At 44.8% G+C, this 17,287-nt stretch overlaps 1 protein-coding gene and 1 long non-coding RNA gene across 11 annotated transcripts in view; one reads left to right on the top strand and one right to left on the bottom strand.

The window, feature by feature from the left end:
* mef2d (myocyte enhancer factor 2d) overlaps positions 1 to 17,287 on the bottom strand; it is a 93,254-nt gene that overhangs the window by 66,263 nt on the left and 9,704 nt on the right. Inside the window, exon 1 of one of the 10 annotated variants that reach the window (XM_019277294.2) lies at positions 3,814 to 4,499. The exons of 8 other annotated variants lie outside the window; for them this stretch is intronic. The gene's annotated coding sequence lies outside the window, so the exon portion shown is untranslated. Of the gene's footprint in view, positions 1 to 2,821; positions 3,114 to 3,813; positions 4,500 to 17,287 lie in introns of those variants that run through there. One more of the 10 variants, XM_019277293.2, reaches the window with a different exon arrangement.
* On the top strand, positions 13,671 to 14,754 carry LOC109142700 (uncharacterized). The gene is made up of 2 exons (XR_002043048.2): positions 13,671 to 14,050; positions 14,269 to 14,754. It is a non-coding gene; the product is annotated as an uncharacterized LOC109142700 (long non-coding RNA).

Below are 17,287 nucleotides of genomic sequence, written 5' to 3'. Positions count from 1 at the left end.
TAAAACAAGCTTTGGAGAAAGGAAACATGTGACAGACAGGCTCGTTAGGGCTGTAAACACTGTCACTTAACCTGTGTGATCTGTTTTTGATTTATCTTTTAGTGTATGAAATGTCAAAAACGTTCGGCACAGTTTATCACAGTACGTGCAGCAGAGTTGATGATTTCTGCCAGATTTGTCTGCCGCTGTCGTTTTGTTGATAATCTGTGATAAAATAGTGAAAAGTCAAAAAAGTCTCGTCCAGTCCAAAAAGCAAAAAGCAAATTCTCTCTTCTTTAAAGGAGCTGGAGCCGGAAAATGTTTGGTATTTTCACATGATAAATGACGATTATCAGAATCATCATTTTCCGTTGATCGACTGACTCTAGAGTTCATAGGGGAAAAGAGTGACGCAGATATGACCAGAGGTAAGAGATACATGCCCTTTTGACACTTAACTCCATTCCATTAAATCCAAAGTGCAGCGTTTTTTTTAATACAAAAAGGTCAAAGTGTCCAGTATGATCAGACTAATTCTTTTTTTTTGTTTTTAAATCTATATGTGAAGCTGTTGGTACTCAAGTTTTAATATGATTATGGGTCATTTTCACGAGTTCCCAGAGCCCAAACTGATGTCAACCTATCGTGTGCCAAAGACAATTTCTTAATTAACTGACAGTAAAAGCACTCCGCAGGGATAATTACCATTAATAATTGTTTAAACCAAATATAAAGTTGCAAGTTAGGTTGCAACTTCTCACATATGAATATTTTCTTTGGGTTGTTAGTTGGACAAAACGCGACACCTGAAGATCTTTTCATTATTTTCTGACATTTTACGGACTGAACACTTAAACAATAAAAAAAATAAATCAACCAATACATTAATAATCAAAACAGCCCTTGGCTGCAGTTGTAAACTTTTTGAATTAACTGACTAATCAGCTGTCAGCTCTGCTTTCTAATAATTAATCATTTCATATCTAAAATTACATTTACTCTAGCGATGACTCACTATAATAAAGTAACAAACCATTGACACCACACGTCTTCGAACTATTTACATGATCAGGACTGTGCCTCATGAGTTAGTAAAGGGAGCTGGCTGTTTACAGGGTTCCTCCCTCCTCTGTTGCAGGTTTTCCCATAGTCTTAAAAAACGTATGCGGCTCGACAACAAAAGGTCTGTGACAGAAAAATCCCCTGTAGACAAAACATCAGGGTGACACCTGAGGACAGAGGGCGTGTGTGCGTGCGTACGAGGGTTTGTCGTCACCAGTCGAACACGTTTTTCGTCAGCGATGGCCTCACACGAGAGAGATCACAGCGGCCAAACGACACTTAAATATAGTCGCTTATCACAAAATACTATCAGGTTTATTTTCATGAATGCAGCCGAGTGGGAGGAGGAACGCTGCTGTTGTTGTTTTAAGGCACGATAACACCTGTCTATTTAAAGCGTCCGCCACAAACTGTTTTGTGAGATTCATCCGTCATTAGCTATAAAATGTGGGCACTCTCAAGTATGCTGAAGGCATTCAGGAATAACAAACACTCGGCAGAGAGTCTGCCACACACACACACACACACACACACACACACTGAAGTGAACTGCAATCCTTTCAACAGATTAACTCTCCCCGAAGAACACAGGTCTTTTGCTGTGACGCGGAACAAACCGACTCTCCGTCGTGATTGTTTATATGTGCGGTCATTTTCGAAGCGCGAGGTCACTCGGCTCAAAGAGGCATCTTTCAATCTGGCCACAGGAGATCGAGCCAGGGCGGCTTTGTTGTCAAGATACCCTTCAAAACAAGTGTGAAGCAGCTGCACGGAGCCCCCTGCAAGCCCATGCACCGCTTCTTCTTCTTCTGGGTTGTTAAAAACGAGGCGACTTGTAGAAACAGGCTCGCGTAACAACATTAGAAACGCCAAGTGATTAACTCGTCTCAGAAAACATTTCGTCACCATCTCAAAATTAAACGCTGGTGCCACTCAGATGATTCATCTAACCACGTCTGACATATCTGTAGTTTGTGTGAGTGATCCCTTACAGTTCTCAGATTTGTCACCGAGGATATAGACGGAGAGACAGACTATATTTTATGTAAGGAAATAAAGATAAGCATATCTCCTGAGCTTTAAAACAATACCTCCAGGCTGCCGAACAGGCGTAAACAACTCTCTGACTTCTACCGTCTGTTTGCAAAACAACACAAGGTCGAAGAAAGCATCGATACATAACTTCAGAGTATTACATTCGTGATTTTGAAAGACACGACATGTGTCAAGGGCGCGAGGATCATGAAGCTCACTCGCCACACGGACGCAAGAAAGAAAAAGAACAGGTGTGATGTTATGAGCTGCACGACAACACAAGCCATCGGCCATAAATCTTCCCGGCGGACCCCCCTCCGCTCTCGATCCGCTCTTCTCAGCAGATTTCAGGGCTGAGGAAGGTGTCAGCTCGGCGGGCTGATGATGGAGAACAGGACACACGGTAAGTCACCTCGCTATCTACCTCGTAAAAAAAAGTCCTCGCAGGCGCCATGAGTGCACCCCGCCGACTGATTAGAGAACCCAGAAACCATCTCCTGTGCTTTGGCTCAAGTCAAGCATGCTAAAGTCGGGAAGAAATGTTAGTTTTAGCCGGAGGGGAAGTGATGTGAACGCTTAAAAACACAGCCATCAAAAATGACATTTTCTCTTGAAGTAATTATGGTTTAAAGCCAAGCGGCGTTCATGTCAATTCAAACCAATTACATCGAAGGAAACACACACACACACACACACACACACACTTAGAACTTAGAGCTGCGAGGTCTCGGCTGGTTGCTCTTACCGTCAAAGATTAAAGATGCCAAAAAGGCGGTATGGAAGCGCGCTGACACAAACAGAGAAGGAAAATCTGGATTGAGGCCAGTGAATTTAAAAAAAAAAAAAAAAAGAGCTCCAAGTAAAGTACGAGTTAGTCCAAGTCGAAAGATCTCAGAGGGAAACAGTCCTGAGGAAAAAGAGGAGCACATGTGCCATCGACTGCTCAAGTGACAACTGCTGCTGGTGGTACGCCTTCACTCTGGACGCCCCAAATTACCCCCAGCCCCCCTACCACCATCAACTCACACCCCCCCTCACACACACACACACACACACGTCTTCCCCACCCAGAAACCCCTCCCAGGTCACCCTTTGCCCTAATATGCCTTCAGCAACTGCCACCAATTCATCAGTGTCCGTGTTCTGCCGATTGAGTCTGCCTGATGTTCGGCTTCTTTAAAGGAACGTTTCACTGTTGTTGTTTGTTTTTTTGCACCTTTAAGTCCACTTAGTCACGTACGCTGATTAATCTGAGTCAATTTTAGGTTAATTAAGAAAATTTGACAATTAACAACGAGCTATGACGCCCTATGATATTCATAAATTACACAAATTAAGGTAAATTAAGTTAAATTTAAGAAAAATCTAAAACTGTATGGCAATGGTCAAAAAAAATGTAGTGTGTACGTGATAAGCAGCTGAAGCTTGTGCGTGTACGTGTGTGTGTGTGTGTGTGTGTGTGTGTGTGGGAGTCACTAGGCTGAGTGTGTCAGATCCTCCTCGCACAGCGATCCGTCCCTCGTGCACATGTGTGTGTACATCCTCCATTTGGATCATGAGCTGCTGGCAGTAGGATGGCAGCTGTCTACATACCTTTTGTTCCACTGGACCCTTCCAGGCCTCCCCACCCCACCCCCTTGAAATGTACACACACACACACACACACACACACACACACACACACACACACACACACATATACGCTCGCATGCTCAGCTGTCGGAGAGTTCAACACACCGGTAATGTCTCGTGCCACTCAGCCCAAACTCTTTACACTCGATTTCTAAAATGACTCCTCTGCTGTCAGACTCCGCCGGCTGCACCGCCACATCTCTGCTCCCTGTGAGCTCCTGATGAAGGCCGCCGCCGACGGCTATGATCTGACGATACGTCCAAAGCTGTGGAAATCAAATCCGAAACTTGGTGAGATGCAGTTAGATGAGCGCGCGCGAAAGGACTGTAAAAGGAGAGATTCGCCCGTCTGTGAACGTTTGCGACAGTGGCTCCGCTTCCCAAGGAATGAATCTCAGCCTCTGCCCTTTCCTGACCTTGAAATCTCCGAGGGGGCCTGGAGGGTGTGGGAAATGGGAGGCCGGGAGTCTGCTGAACAGTTGTGTCACTGAGTTTCCACACAGCGCTGCTAATGTATGTATGGATGGATGCAGGCACGTCTGTGCCCAGAGCCCGACGGGTTAAACAAGGGGCAAAAGAAATTCCTCGGGCCTGTTTCGTCTTGAAGCAGCAACTTATATGGATAAATCTGAGAGAGGAGGCCAGAAAAAAACTGCGCTCTCCTCATCTATCAGGAGCAGGAAATCTGCCCACGGATGGGGAAAATATACAACACCGCTAAACACAACAATCCTCATGTCACAGAATTGAGGACACAATTACTTCCACAACAAACACAAGTGCTCGGTTATGGCTCGGTTCTGGCTCGGTTTATCTCGCTGCCCCCCTTTTTTTCCAGGTTTTTCCCTCCTGGTCGCCGTCCACATTTGTGTCCATGTGCACGGCAGCCTGGGGGCCCTCCGTGTTGAACACAAGGTGTTGGCCCCGTGCCTAAAATGGGGATCTATGAGCCTACCTCCGCTCATCCTGATCGCGCCAAAGACTGTGTGGTGCTGGTTACATGTGGTGGGGATCCGGCACTGAGGAGAGAGGTGGGGGAGGCAGAGAATAGACAGAGAGAGAGAGAAAGGATATCTATTCTCTCTCCTTTAACCGAGCAGAGCTTCTTTGCCCAGAGGCAAGTGTATTTATGTTGAAAGGAAACACAAAAGCCTCGGCGATGATAAACATCCGTCCGTGTAGCTGGAAATACTCGTAAAAAATAAAAATAAATGTGGAAGGTGTGCTACCTGAGTGATGCGCCGTCACAAAGACAAACTCAAGAGGTTTTGTTGCAGAAAAGCTTATTTGGTACTTTGTCTTTGTAGCAAAATGACTAATAGGTTTGTGAATAAACATGATATGCTTTCAAGGGTTTGACAGTGAATACCCTGATTATGCAAATCTGCCTCCCTCCTGAGGACGGGGTAAATTAAAAAAAATGACAAAGCTTTTCTCCGGTGTGGCTCCACTGAGCCTTTCTCTCTCTCGTGTGTGTGTGACCTACATTATTAAGGAATTCTCCCACATTTTTGTCACACTCTTGACGAAACCTTACAGCTCACGAGATGAACCGTTTTTTTTTTTTTTTGGATTCCAGATCAAACCCGAGCCCCCTTCGAAACGAGCTTTGTTTAAACCTGCCCGGGCGTCTCGTTAATCGACACTTCCACGGCGTAAATTTGACACCGCGATGCGGGAACAGTGATACAATGAATGTTTTATTTGCACTTCATGTTTAGACGTCTACTAATTTCAAACCCGTTCGGAGGGGTTTTCTGTGCAAACGGCGTCTTTTAGTGGATCGACACAATTCGCAGTCCATTTTCACCCGCTGACTTCCATTCAAGTCCGCACCATTAACCATGACATTATGATTGAATATCAACACATTGTTTCCTGCAGTGTTTTAAAGTGTGACGAGCCAACTCGCCTGATGTCATGAAAAATAATAAACCATAAAGGGACGGTTCAGGGACTTGATGTCGGGTTGTATGAGGTTCTTATTCATCGACAGTCTATTACCTACAGTAGACGTCAGTCAGCTGATTCCCTGCTGCTTCACACTGAACGTTTTTTATTAGATTTACCTTTTTTGAGGTGGTTAACCTAAAGTGCTCGCGGCAGATCTACAACGAGCTGCTCAAGTTTCTGCTTCTTAAAAAGGCCTTGGAAGTTTTTCCTTGCAACTGTCAACAAGTGCTTGCTCATGGTGGGAACTGTGGGTCGAGTTTTTATAGAACACACCTGTTTAAATTATACCAAGGCTTAAATGTATGCATAATTAACAGCGTGGCCACTTTGATTGACAGGTCGGTGTCGTTACAGATGGCTTGTTTGAGCATCTCAGGTTCGCTGTTAAGTTTGGATGCTGCGGTGTCACCGGCCATTCCCAGGCAAAGATTACTTTTAATGTCCATGTATAAAAATCTGTTATTTACAAATATTAGTCAGCAGTGAGATTTTTATGAGGCGCACACGGCGATTTTTTTCCGTCTGCGAGGTAAACAGCGTTGTTTGCCTAGATGAGGTGTGGGAGGTACGCTGGTTCCAGCTGTACTGTGTCTGTTGCCTGCAGCCCTTCTTTGTTCGTGGACTTTTCCTGCAACATTTAAAACTGCTTAAAAAACACAAAGTCACAGCAAACCACAGCAGCGAGGAGCATCGACGATGGACGTTAATGAACCCGACGTATTTCCTGCATTGCTCCACAATAAACATCTCTACAGTCCCAGTGTTTAAGACTATTCATATTAATTATACTTTGGAGTGCATGTGTGGCACCTGCTGCATGAAGAGTTGGGGAGGTTTTCGTTGTCCAGCTCAGCCCTTTGGCTCAAACTTGTGATAAAAATAAACCTTTTGTTTCTCTTTGATTTCTACTTTTACACTCTTGGCCGTGATGCTGCGTTGCTTTTAAAGAGAGCACAGCATGAATCTGCACGTCGGTGAGTTGAAATAGAAAGTAAAACTCTTAACTTCATCATCCTGATTTTTCTGGATGGTGAAGTTAATTCCATCCGACCACGACCGAAGAAAAAAAGTGCCAGACGGATCTAATGTTTGGAACAGACTAGCTGCTTTTTAGCACATAGTTACCGCGTCGTGCATTCCGGTTCCCGCGTAGGAAAGCGGACACGCCGGAGATCGAGGTCTAATTTGGGCAAATAAGGAAGATCCACAGCCCCGTGCAGCAGTGTTTGCTGTCGTCGCAGTCTGTGATCTCAGGCTGAGAAGACAAATGTGTTTTTCCGCAGAATGTGTTAAATGTTCACAGAGTAAAAGCATTACGGCAATAAAGCTAACGACTGAATTCACAGTTCCCTTCGGATGAGTCATTAGAAAAGCATATATTAAGTCAATGTGGTTATCGTAGCATGGAAATGTAGGCTTAAAAACACTCGTTTGAACTAATGAGGGAGATCTGATGTAACATGACCTGCACTGGCCAGTATTGTGCATCTCTTCTGTCTCGTCTAACCCGGGCCTGGCTCTCCCAAATCCAGGGGAATTTTGGTATCTTCCAGCCAGAGGAGCTGTCACGCCGAAAAGGTTAAAGGTCAAGAGCAGCGAGACGAGCCCCAACAGACGCAGCAACCTGTTCCCTTCAACTGTCTGCCTCGCTCAGCTGCCACCACAAAGGCTCCAACACCCTCGCCCTCCACCTCCTCCGCCCACCCCCACCTCTTAAAGCCTGTCCGTGCAGCTCCGAGCCTTCTGCTTTTTCCTGTCCACAGGAACGTTTTCAGGGGACAGAATATTAATGTCACTACTTATTCTGGGCTAAATCTTTGTCTCCAAACGGCCCATTAAAGCTGTTCTGTTTAAATAAAGGTTGCGTTGAGGTGAAATCCAGGAAATTCTCAGTGAAAGAAACAATTCTTTAACTTCTCTCTGTGTACAGTACACCGTTTAAATGTGTAAAGTCGTGAGCTTTTTTTCTGTCTCCCTGTCAGGCGACTTCAGGGAAACAAGACCTCGCTGTGTTATCCTAATTAAAGCTTTATGCTTGTTGCTATATTATATTTTAATCTATCAAAGTAAATTAAAGCCATAAATCACTCAACACCTGTGACTCCCACGCCAGCACGATCGACTGGAGAGAAGCGAGACGTTTAGCTTACGCCCAGAAAAATAAGAGCAGACTGTCTGGAATTAAAGATTCATCGCTGTTAATTTCAAAGAGCTGTTTGGATTACGGGGGGAAAGAAATTCTCTTTTAAATTATTATTCCTGTTTGAAGTGCTATTGGAAAAATCGTTCCATGGCCAAAATCGGCTCTTATTTCTCTGAATATAAACAGCCTCTGCGAGCTTGTTACAGCCGAACGCTACAAGAGTATAAAAGGTCATGTGCTCGCTGAAAGACGGCTGCCACGATCGCCTTGCGACGGGCTGGTGAAGTGTTTGAACTGAGGATTATTTCATGACCGTGTGTGACTGGGACTCGGTATCAAACCTCAACGATTATTTCCAATATCTGGATAGATCTGAAGACGACATTCTTTGATCAGTTTTAAATCAGTCTGCTTTCCAGACCTGTAACTCTTCACCAATCATCTTCCAATGGTGACAGAAAAGTGCAAAAGTCAGGTTACAAGTGTCAAATTAATATATTTGTCCGAAGTTTATACCTCCGTGCAACCAGCGACAAAAGCAAAGCTCAAACATTGCAATGCTGATGTGTAGGTCATAGGTCGCCTCCTACGTGTTAGGACATAGGACATAAGCCAAAATAAAAAAAAGTACACTGATGTTCAAGTGTTTATGTTTCTGACCAACACAAGATGCCGTGTCCGGGATATTTCGGCTTCATTTTTGTAACAGTGGAAGGAAGAAATCCTGCAGGACTTTTTGTTTTTGTAGAATAAAATTCACATATGATACCATATTAGCTGTGAGTGTGATCCATTTCTAAAAGTTTGTTTGTCATCAGTTTAACCCTTCGGTCAAACTAACAAAGCAGAGGCTCTGTTGCCATGGATACCTGCAGTTTTATATAGTGTGAGCTTTGATTTAAAAAAAAAAAAAAGGCACTTAATCTTTTGACTGGAACTATGTCTGAGGCACTTTGCTCCACCAGAAAAACCACAAGACTGTTTCTTTTTTTTTTTTGTCTGCGTTTTTTCATGACAGCAGACTAAAAAGAGGTCAGGACTGAACAGCTGAAAACACAGAAACCGCATCAAAGAGCCACTGCGAGGTCTCCGAACTAAATCACAGTCCACACTGTTGACAAAAAAAGTGCTGCCATGAACCAAATGTGGAACTATTTTTCTCGCCAAATTTGCACACAAAAAAAAAAAAAGTTTCGGCCAAGATGTCCAGCTGTTTCCAGATCTCTGCTTTTTGTCAACTAATCAGAGAGTTTCCCGTCGGAAATTGTCAAGTACTAAAAGCTGGACCAGGAGATAGTTCGTGTTTTTAGTCTTTGATCAGAAACTTCCTGATTTAAAGCGAATCTTTGGTGCAGCTGCTTCGTGTTACGAAAAATGTTGAACACAGATGAATTTGAGAAGTGAAATGTTTAGTAAGGTTTCGGAGATGAACGTGTTCATATTCTTTAAAAAGGTCTCCGACGTCGCACTGGCGATGGTAGATTTTTAGATTTTAAACACGTTTCTTGGAATAAAAGCTAAAAAAAAAATTGACGTTCTTCAAATGTTTGAGGTTCTTCTTTTGTGGAGGATCCAACTTTTTTTGTAACTTGGCAGTTGGTTGAAAGAGGCGAGGCAGGACCAGACCGACGCGGCGCTGGTCGCAGGCACGAGGCGCTGTGTTTTGCACAAACAAATCCCCGAAGGCAACGAGGCGTTTGATGTGCAGTGGGGCGTTGAGGGCCACACGGAGCCAGTCAGTCCTCCCCCCCCTAACCTCCACGAGCTCCCTGACATTGACTAACACACACACACACACACACACACACACACTTCTCCTCAGAAACAGCTGACGTTTTAACAGGCTTACAACAGCTGACAGGCTACAGGTGGGGCAGAGGGGACCCTTCATAAGCCCCCCTCCACCCCTCCTCCTCCTTTTAGTGCCCGGCTCATAATTCCCTTTAGCAATCCACACACACACACACACACACACACACACACACACACACACACACACACACACACACACACACCTGTTGTGACTCCAGAGGAATTGTCCTCTGTGAAAAGCCTTCCTTCATACTGTATCACCCACCTACTCTCTCTCTCTCACACACACACTCTTTCTGTCAGTACATTAAAACAGGGCTTTATGACCCTCCAGCATGTGTTGGAGAGGCTCGGCAGTGTGTATGCTGTGTCCGACTCTAACAACAGATGCTACCGGAGACCACGACTACAGGCTCTAAAAGCTCTAAGCTCCTTTGCTTTGCCTCGCTGGAGCTGGTGCCGGCATTACGGCGAGGAGAAAACCACGCCGTCATGTTAATCCATAATCATTTTAACCCACAATACTCTGGGTTCTCACTCCAATCAGCACTGTGTGCAATCACAATGACAGTTTGGCCACACGATGCGGATCTTATAATCCCAAGGTCACGCTTGAGTCGACCTCTAAGACGGCTCGTTTCGTTATCGCGGGGGTGTGAAGCGTTCCTCGATTGTTGGGAGTGAAAACTTTTTGCCGTTTGGATTCTACGGAAACACGAGGGAGATGCCTCTTCTGATGGAGGCTCCTCCACCCCTCGCGAACGTTCCCTTTCCTCTCCCTACACCCCCCTCGATGCTTTTGTCAAGACAGAGTTTCCTGCGAAGTGAATTGTGGTGGAGGCGCTCGGCGCGATATATTTAGGCCGACGAGTTATTGGTTTGTAAAAAAAAAGTAAAAAAAGAAAGAGCAAAGCTGGAAGAAGAGAGGGGATTTGAAAGCGCAGCACTTCTTTGGATTGGATGAACCATGGGGGTGAAAGAAGAAGAAAACACATCTTTGGATTACGTATTCTTGCTGGGTGTGCAAAACAGAGCAAAAAGACAAGTTTCCGTAACTCGTAGCGCAGACTTTTTAAAACCACCAAATCTGTTCTCTCTTCATTCACGGGGGTAACCACTAACCCACCGTGACCAAGAAAATGATTTATTAAGTAGTATGGCTTAACTTAATATGCAGAACACGCAGGGTCAGCTAAAAGCATGGAGCTCAGGTAAAACACTGAGGTTGTATTCTCTGTGCAACTCCTCCAAAAACAACTGGACGAAAAGTTACAGGTTCGATGCCACAACGCTCGGTTCCTCGAGCATGTCCGATGATGGCGTTTATCATAATGCAAAACATATTTTGTCCAGGCTGCTGCAAACTTAACCACCTACAAGAGGGCCAACAAATTAACTCGTGTTTTTACATGTCGTGTCTGATTTATTGTATCTTTCTCTCTTCTGTCTACCTTTATTTTTACCTTTTTATTCTTAGAAACGCCCTTCAGGAGTCGGGCCAGCAAATTAGCATCTGCTATAGACACTCGGATAGCTGTTTTTGGTTGGTTTATAAAGTATGTCCCCTTTAAATAAAGGTAAATGTTACACAGAACACCTGTACAAACAACGTAACCAAATGGTTTTATGATACATAGTTAATAACTTTGATTAAACTGAGGATTAAGACTGTGTATGAGGGGTTTTCATTCAACTTTATGGGGCAAGTTTGAGTCCGGCAAGTCCTCCAGATTAAAGTCCTCTACTGATGGACTGATTGGCAGGTAGGCCTTGGTTAGATTAGATGTAGGCCCAAAAAACAACTGGGTTAAGTTTCTTTCTTGGAGTTTCTTCTCCACACAAACTGAAAAGTTCAGTCCCAGTGTCATCTGTTTTTGTTTTGCTATAAAAACTTTTGTCTTTAAATCTCAGATGGATCCTAAAACTGCAACGTCGGCTATTACCGAGAAAACAATTTATTTATTTAAAGAGTTAGACTGACCTGCTTTCCAACCCGGAGTCTGTCCGCATGGAGAGAAACAACAGCGCTGGGTTGTTCAAACACTCCAAACGACATGTGTTTACATCTTTCTGACGCCGGTGCAACCTCGCGGGGTGAAGGTCGGGGAGGTGATGGGTTAACAAAGCCGACGGTGGTTTTTCTTTGGACCACGAGCTTTCCCTAACCATAACCGAGTAGACTAAACCAGCGGTGGCAGATCTGAATTTCTAACAATGCGTTCTGGAAGGCACTGATATAAACAATGTCCTCCTGCAGTAAGGGCGCCAGATGAGAAGACGACCTATTTTGTGATTGGGTGTGAAGGACTTGCTGTTAAACCGGCCGTGAGTGTGCTTAAAACTGTGAGCTTCTCTAATGTTCAAACAAAAATAAGCAAAAAGGAGCCCGACGATGCCGATGAAAACATTTTAACATCCTTATCGAGCTCGCCCTCTGTTCTTGTTTTTCCCTTTCGCACTCTCGTTGCCTTCCTTGAGAAAGCGGGAGGACTCTTCTCTCTCTCTCCGAGTCTGGTGGTGTTCCAGCTGTAATGTGATAACCAGTTCAATAACATAAACAACTGCCAGAATCCTCCAGAGGAAGGATGCAGAGAGAGAACGGGAGTGTGTGTGTGTGTGTGTGTGTGTGTGTGTGTGTGTGTGTGTGTGTGTGTGTGAACATGAGTCAGTGGGTGGATGTCTGTGTGCGTTTGGTTTTTACATGGGAGCTCGTGTGGGCTGGAGTGCAGGAGAGGCCTGGGCGAGAGGTGAGGACGAGTCAGCCATTGAACACCATCGAATAAAACGTTATCTAATGCCTGCACTGACACGGCACCGCCAGAAAACAAGTACACTCTCTATCGACTGAAAGCGCGGCTGTGCTTTTTGCCCGCGAAAAAAAAAAAACACTCCTCGCTGACGCCGTGAGCTCGGGTTTGTACATCACAGCCGGAGAAAATGGATTTCTGCAGCGCTTTAAAGAAGCATCGTGGTATCTGCGCACTTCCCGAGCACAGATTTAATGACTTCCAAGACCTTTTTAATCGCACCAAAAGAAAAGCAAATAATATTTCCATAGCAGAAAGCAAAGGAGCAAAGGTGCTTTAGACTTAAATAAGAAAAAACAACAACACAGAAAGTCTTCTTCTGTGTTAAAGTGCGATTACAGCAACACGAGGCCTGCTGCAACCTCTTGAACAGACTCTTGACAACTTAATAAGATATACAAAAACATGCCGGAGAAAATCTATACCGTTTAATCCCCATTCACCTTTTAAGACGTGCTTTAGATTCTGCATGAAGTTTGACAGAAACATTTAAACTAGTTCTTTCTGGGAGGTCTTCATCAGTGGGCGGTCTGTCCGCAATATACATCGCATGACTGAGACAATACGGGGCTCCAGATAAGATATTCAGGTCAAACTTCTGCTGCCAAGGTCAAAAACATTGAAAAGAAAGGCCGGGTTATAACTTTCTGAGCCATGTTTTGTGCATTAAAGACAAGAATGCAGTGGATATGAAGGGAATTCGGTATGTGGGTGTCAAATTTTAAAGGGTTTAGAGGTGCCGGTGGGTGGATTTTATTACCTGTGGACGGTGCCAGGCCTCCTGGTTCCCCCTGCTTCCAGTATGTATGCTGAGCTAAGATGACTCCAGCTTTATTTACGTACATATATGAGAGGGGGGTTGTTCCTCTTGTCTAACTCGAGTGAATTCGAATGAAAAGATGAAGATAGGTTGGTATGAAAAGGTTGGTTTTGGTGCTGAAACACGAGTATTAGGATTTGGACTTTACAATAAACTTAAAACTAAAATCCTCCTTTTTTCCAAAGATGAAGCAGCACAAATACACAGTTTGTACCTCGATAATACTCACACACACACACACATGAGCAGATCCAGTATTCATGCATGAACTCACATACACAAGCCTGGAGTCATAGCAACATCACACGCACATACACAAACATTAAGGAAGTGTGTGTGACTTTGGAAGGGTGGAGAGGGGATTTTTCTAGCTCCACCTCCTTCTTCTCCTTCTCCTTCTTCTTCTTTTTCTCTCCGTGGACCATTCCCAACTATTTCTGTTCCACAACACAGTAAGAACAAAGAGGAATAAGCTACTACCCTCCCGCACCGCCTCTCCACGCTCTTCTCCACTTTAGCTCATGGCTAACTCAATGAGCCCTGCGCAGATGGTCCCATAACGCCGCCGCAGCTGTACGGCTGTAAAACGACGCCACGCCCCAGCGAGGAGGAGGTTGATATACATTCAGATATTCAAATGAGGCCATAACCTCTCTCTCTCTCTCCGCCGTGCTTCGCTGGAAGTGGAAGAGAGGTGTGGGAGGAGAACGAGGATGGAGGGGGGTGGATGGAGGTTGGATAAGGATGATGAAGAGCAAGAAAGCGGCAAGACCTTAGATAAAAGAGAGGCAGGGTGAAGGAAGAGAGGTGAGAAAGAGAGAGAGAGGGATGTGGAGGGGGGAGTGTGAGAAGCCTGGGTGTAGTGTTTCAGCTCCTGGCTCTTCTGCTTGCTATTTCAGCTGTGCCGGAGCGCTGGCCAGCAGCCCCTGCTCTCACGCCATTGTAACCCCGTCAGCATGGTGGCACAGCACTCGGGGCCCACGTTCACACAATGCGGCTGAAAGTCTCCCAATTCTTCATTTCAGATCTGATGTTTCCTCGATTGGCAAAGAAAAGTCGCAGCTTTTCTCCCCCCCCAGACCGGTTCCAATCTGGACCGCATGGATCCGTGGCACCGGATCAGCTCCTAAGGTCTGCAAGAGACGTCTTTATCTGAATGCTCTAAAAAAAATAAAAAGCACCGGGGTGACTAAGTCAATCTTGCGTCATTCATCTGAAACAATCGTCATAAGGTTTGGCACAGAGGCGGCTTGATTGAGCCAAGAGGAAACTAGACAGGAAAGAAAGCCAAAAAGTGAGTTGGTTGGTATTTGGGGAGACGCCTCGATCCAGAAAAAGAAGGAATGTGCCGCAATCGGTATTAAAATGTGTTGGAATTCGGGCAGCGGAGTGGATACAAACAGCCATGTCTTCGTTTTGATGACTCTTTTTCAGGATTATTGGCAGCGTAATGGGGTTACAACCTGTCATAAACAAACTGTGATCCAAGAGAAGTCGAATTTAAGCAAAAATCCTTCACACATTTTCTTTTGCCTCTTTCCGCGCAGCAGAACATTTTGGCACCGGCTGTAACAAAACGATATCTGGCAAGAGCAACTTTACAGTACGAGATACTATTCAAGTTTTGAGTCAGCGAAAGACCTTTGATTATGAAACATTTCTGCTTCTGGAGGCAGAATGAGCCGTGTTTTCTGAATATTCAATGATGCATCGGAGGTAGAAACACTTTCCTAAAACAGATGTATGGCATTTCAGAGAGAGAGAGAGAGAAGAACTTCGATATCTCTTGTCTCTCGTGGCTTCCTCCGGTCCTGTAGGTGTGCGAGCGCTCCTTGATCCTCGTCCCAGCTTCTTCTGTTTTCCTCCTTTATAATCTTCTGAGATGCATTGTTCTCGGAGCTCCTTGGCAACAGCACCGCGTCGTCCTCCTTTGAACCCTCAGGGTTTGCACGGCGGAGACCGCGGCTTCATCATCGCCCTCATCGTCACACCGGACAGAGGAGCCTTAATCCGAGCCGAATATAAAGCAGTCGATCGCTGGCCTCTGTTGACTCTGACTCTTGGTAATCCTCTCCGGGCTTGTGCTGCTCTGAAAACATCAGTAACCTCTGATAGCATCTGTGTTATGAAATATTAAGTTTTGGAGTTATGAAATGTTTCGCACGCGCACACGTGATGGAATCATAACAAGGTCATAGCCGTGACATCGATATCAAAACTGGGACAGGTTGTGTGTTTCCATCAGACATCATCGGGACTTTTGAGTGAGCGTGAGAGCTCCAAGACCTTTTATGTTGGCAGACATGTGATCTGAGTTATTGCCCTTGAGCAAGACACCAAATCCCTCCGACCTCCAAGGCTCTGTGTGCTCTGTGGTGAGGATGAGATGACCTTGATTCTGACCTTCATAGGGATGAGGCAAATCAATAACCTCTCACACATTAGAAATAATCAGAAGCATATACACTTGATATCAAATGTCTGTGGAATATATATCAAATCTGAAAAGATTTAGATTTATATTTATATTAGGGAAAGTCCATTTCTGCTGTTACTTTCACTTTTCTTCTTTTCACTCTTTCTGAAAGCTCGGAGAATATCGAGGACGTAATGGAATTTTAAATAAAAAGGCCATATTGCTGAAGGTTGCCAGAAGCTGAACTAAATGGATTCAAATTGAATTTAAGTGGATTTTGACACCATGGCCCAGTCAAGGTCAAGCCAGGCCTGGTGTGGTTTTTGTTTTTTTTGGCGCAGCACTGCAACCCTGAGAGCGCTGCAGCTTTTCCCGCTCGAGCTCCCGTTATTTAAGGTTAATCCTGCAAATTGTGTTGGGTTTAAGTTGCATTTAACCCGCATAAAGTCAGAGGTCGTGTCTTGATCCAGGGCCGCTGTCCTCTGATCCCACAACACGCCCCGATACAATGTCCATTTCATCATCCGATGACCTCTTTGGTTGGAGTTTATTTAAAAAGAAGGAAAATACAACTTAATCTGGATAAAGTGCTGCGGCGACCGACTGCGAAAAGGGAGACGAGCGCACAGACAACCCGGAGATGAAATGTGATGAGAGGGCCTACAGATTTCATAATCCCTGGAAATGTTACGCGTATTCAGTGTTTTCATGTGGTTGTTTCTACCTCGTAACTAAAATGAGGTCAGCAGATTTCCATTTTGGCTCCAAAAGCTGGTTATTTCCAGCAATTTCTTCCGAAGGCAGGCCGGATAAATTTAGTGCCCTGAACAGGGGTATTTTTAGCAAAAATCAACAACCGAGCAGGGATTTACCACACAGGTTTTTATGTTTCACATTTCCATTTATGTAACAGATCCTCGCAGAATGACTGCAGTGGACGGTGCGAGCAGACCTGTGTGACTAATGTTGTGAAGTTATTCCACAATTAAATCATCCCCGAAATCAAAGTGGTGCATTTTTCAGTGGGAGTTTGTCATCTAGCCCAAGGGCACTGTGGGCCAAACACTCAGATACGATCCTGTGACCTTTCACATTACAAGACTGTTTAAAGTCCAGGCCGCCCTGCTGCCCTACTTCCCCAGAATTCATCATCTGAGGACGGAGCGGAGGAATTCACCACAGCTCTGTTTATCTGGGAGATGAGTGGACATTCTGTGGTAAAGCACAGACGCTCGGTTATAATACAGGACCTGGGGTGAGAGTCTGGGTGAACTCCAGCAAACAGGAATTCAGGGATTCAACTTTCCCTTTAAGCTCAGTGGCAGCGTGTGCCACTCCTGCTGAAAGCTGAGACCCGCAGCTCGCCACACATCCAGAAAGCCACAACATATCAGGTTGTTTTCATGGCAACACAACTTCCTAATGTTTCGGATCATATTTCACTGATTGAAACAAATAAATACGGGTCGAGTCACACTCCATGTGCAACCTTTTAAAAAAGGGAAGGGCTAGGAAACAGCCACAGGAACTAATTCAGGAAGTAAATTGTTTGCATTTCAAACCACATCTTAAGACTTTGACAATTAAGCAAATTAGATCCAAAAAGCAACAAGACAACAGAGCCAATG

This window comes from Larimichthys crocea, chromosome XIII (genome assembly GCF_000972845.2).
Source record: "Larimichthys crocea isolate SSNF chromosome XIII, L_crocea_2.0, whole genome shotgun sequence".
NCBI lineage: Eukaryota > Metazoa > Chordata > Actinopteri > Sciaenidae > Larimichthys > Larimichthys crocea.
The sequence above is the reverse complement of the archived record's forward strand: the minus strand, read 5'-3'. Positions and strand labels throughout refer to the sequence as shown.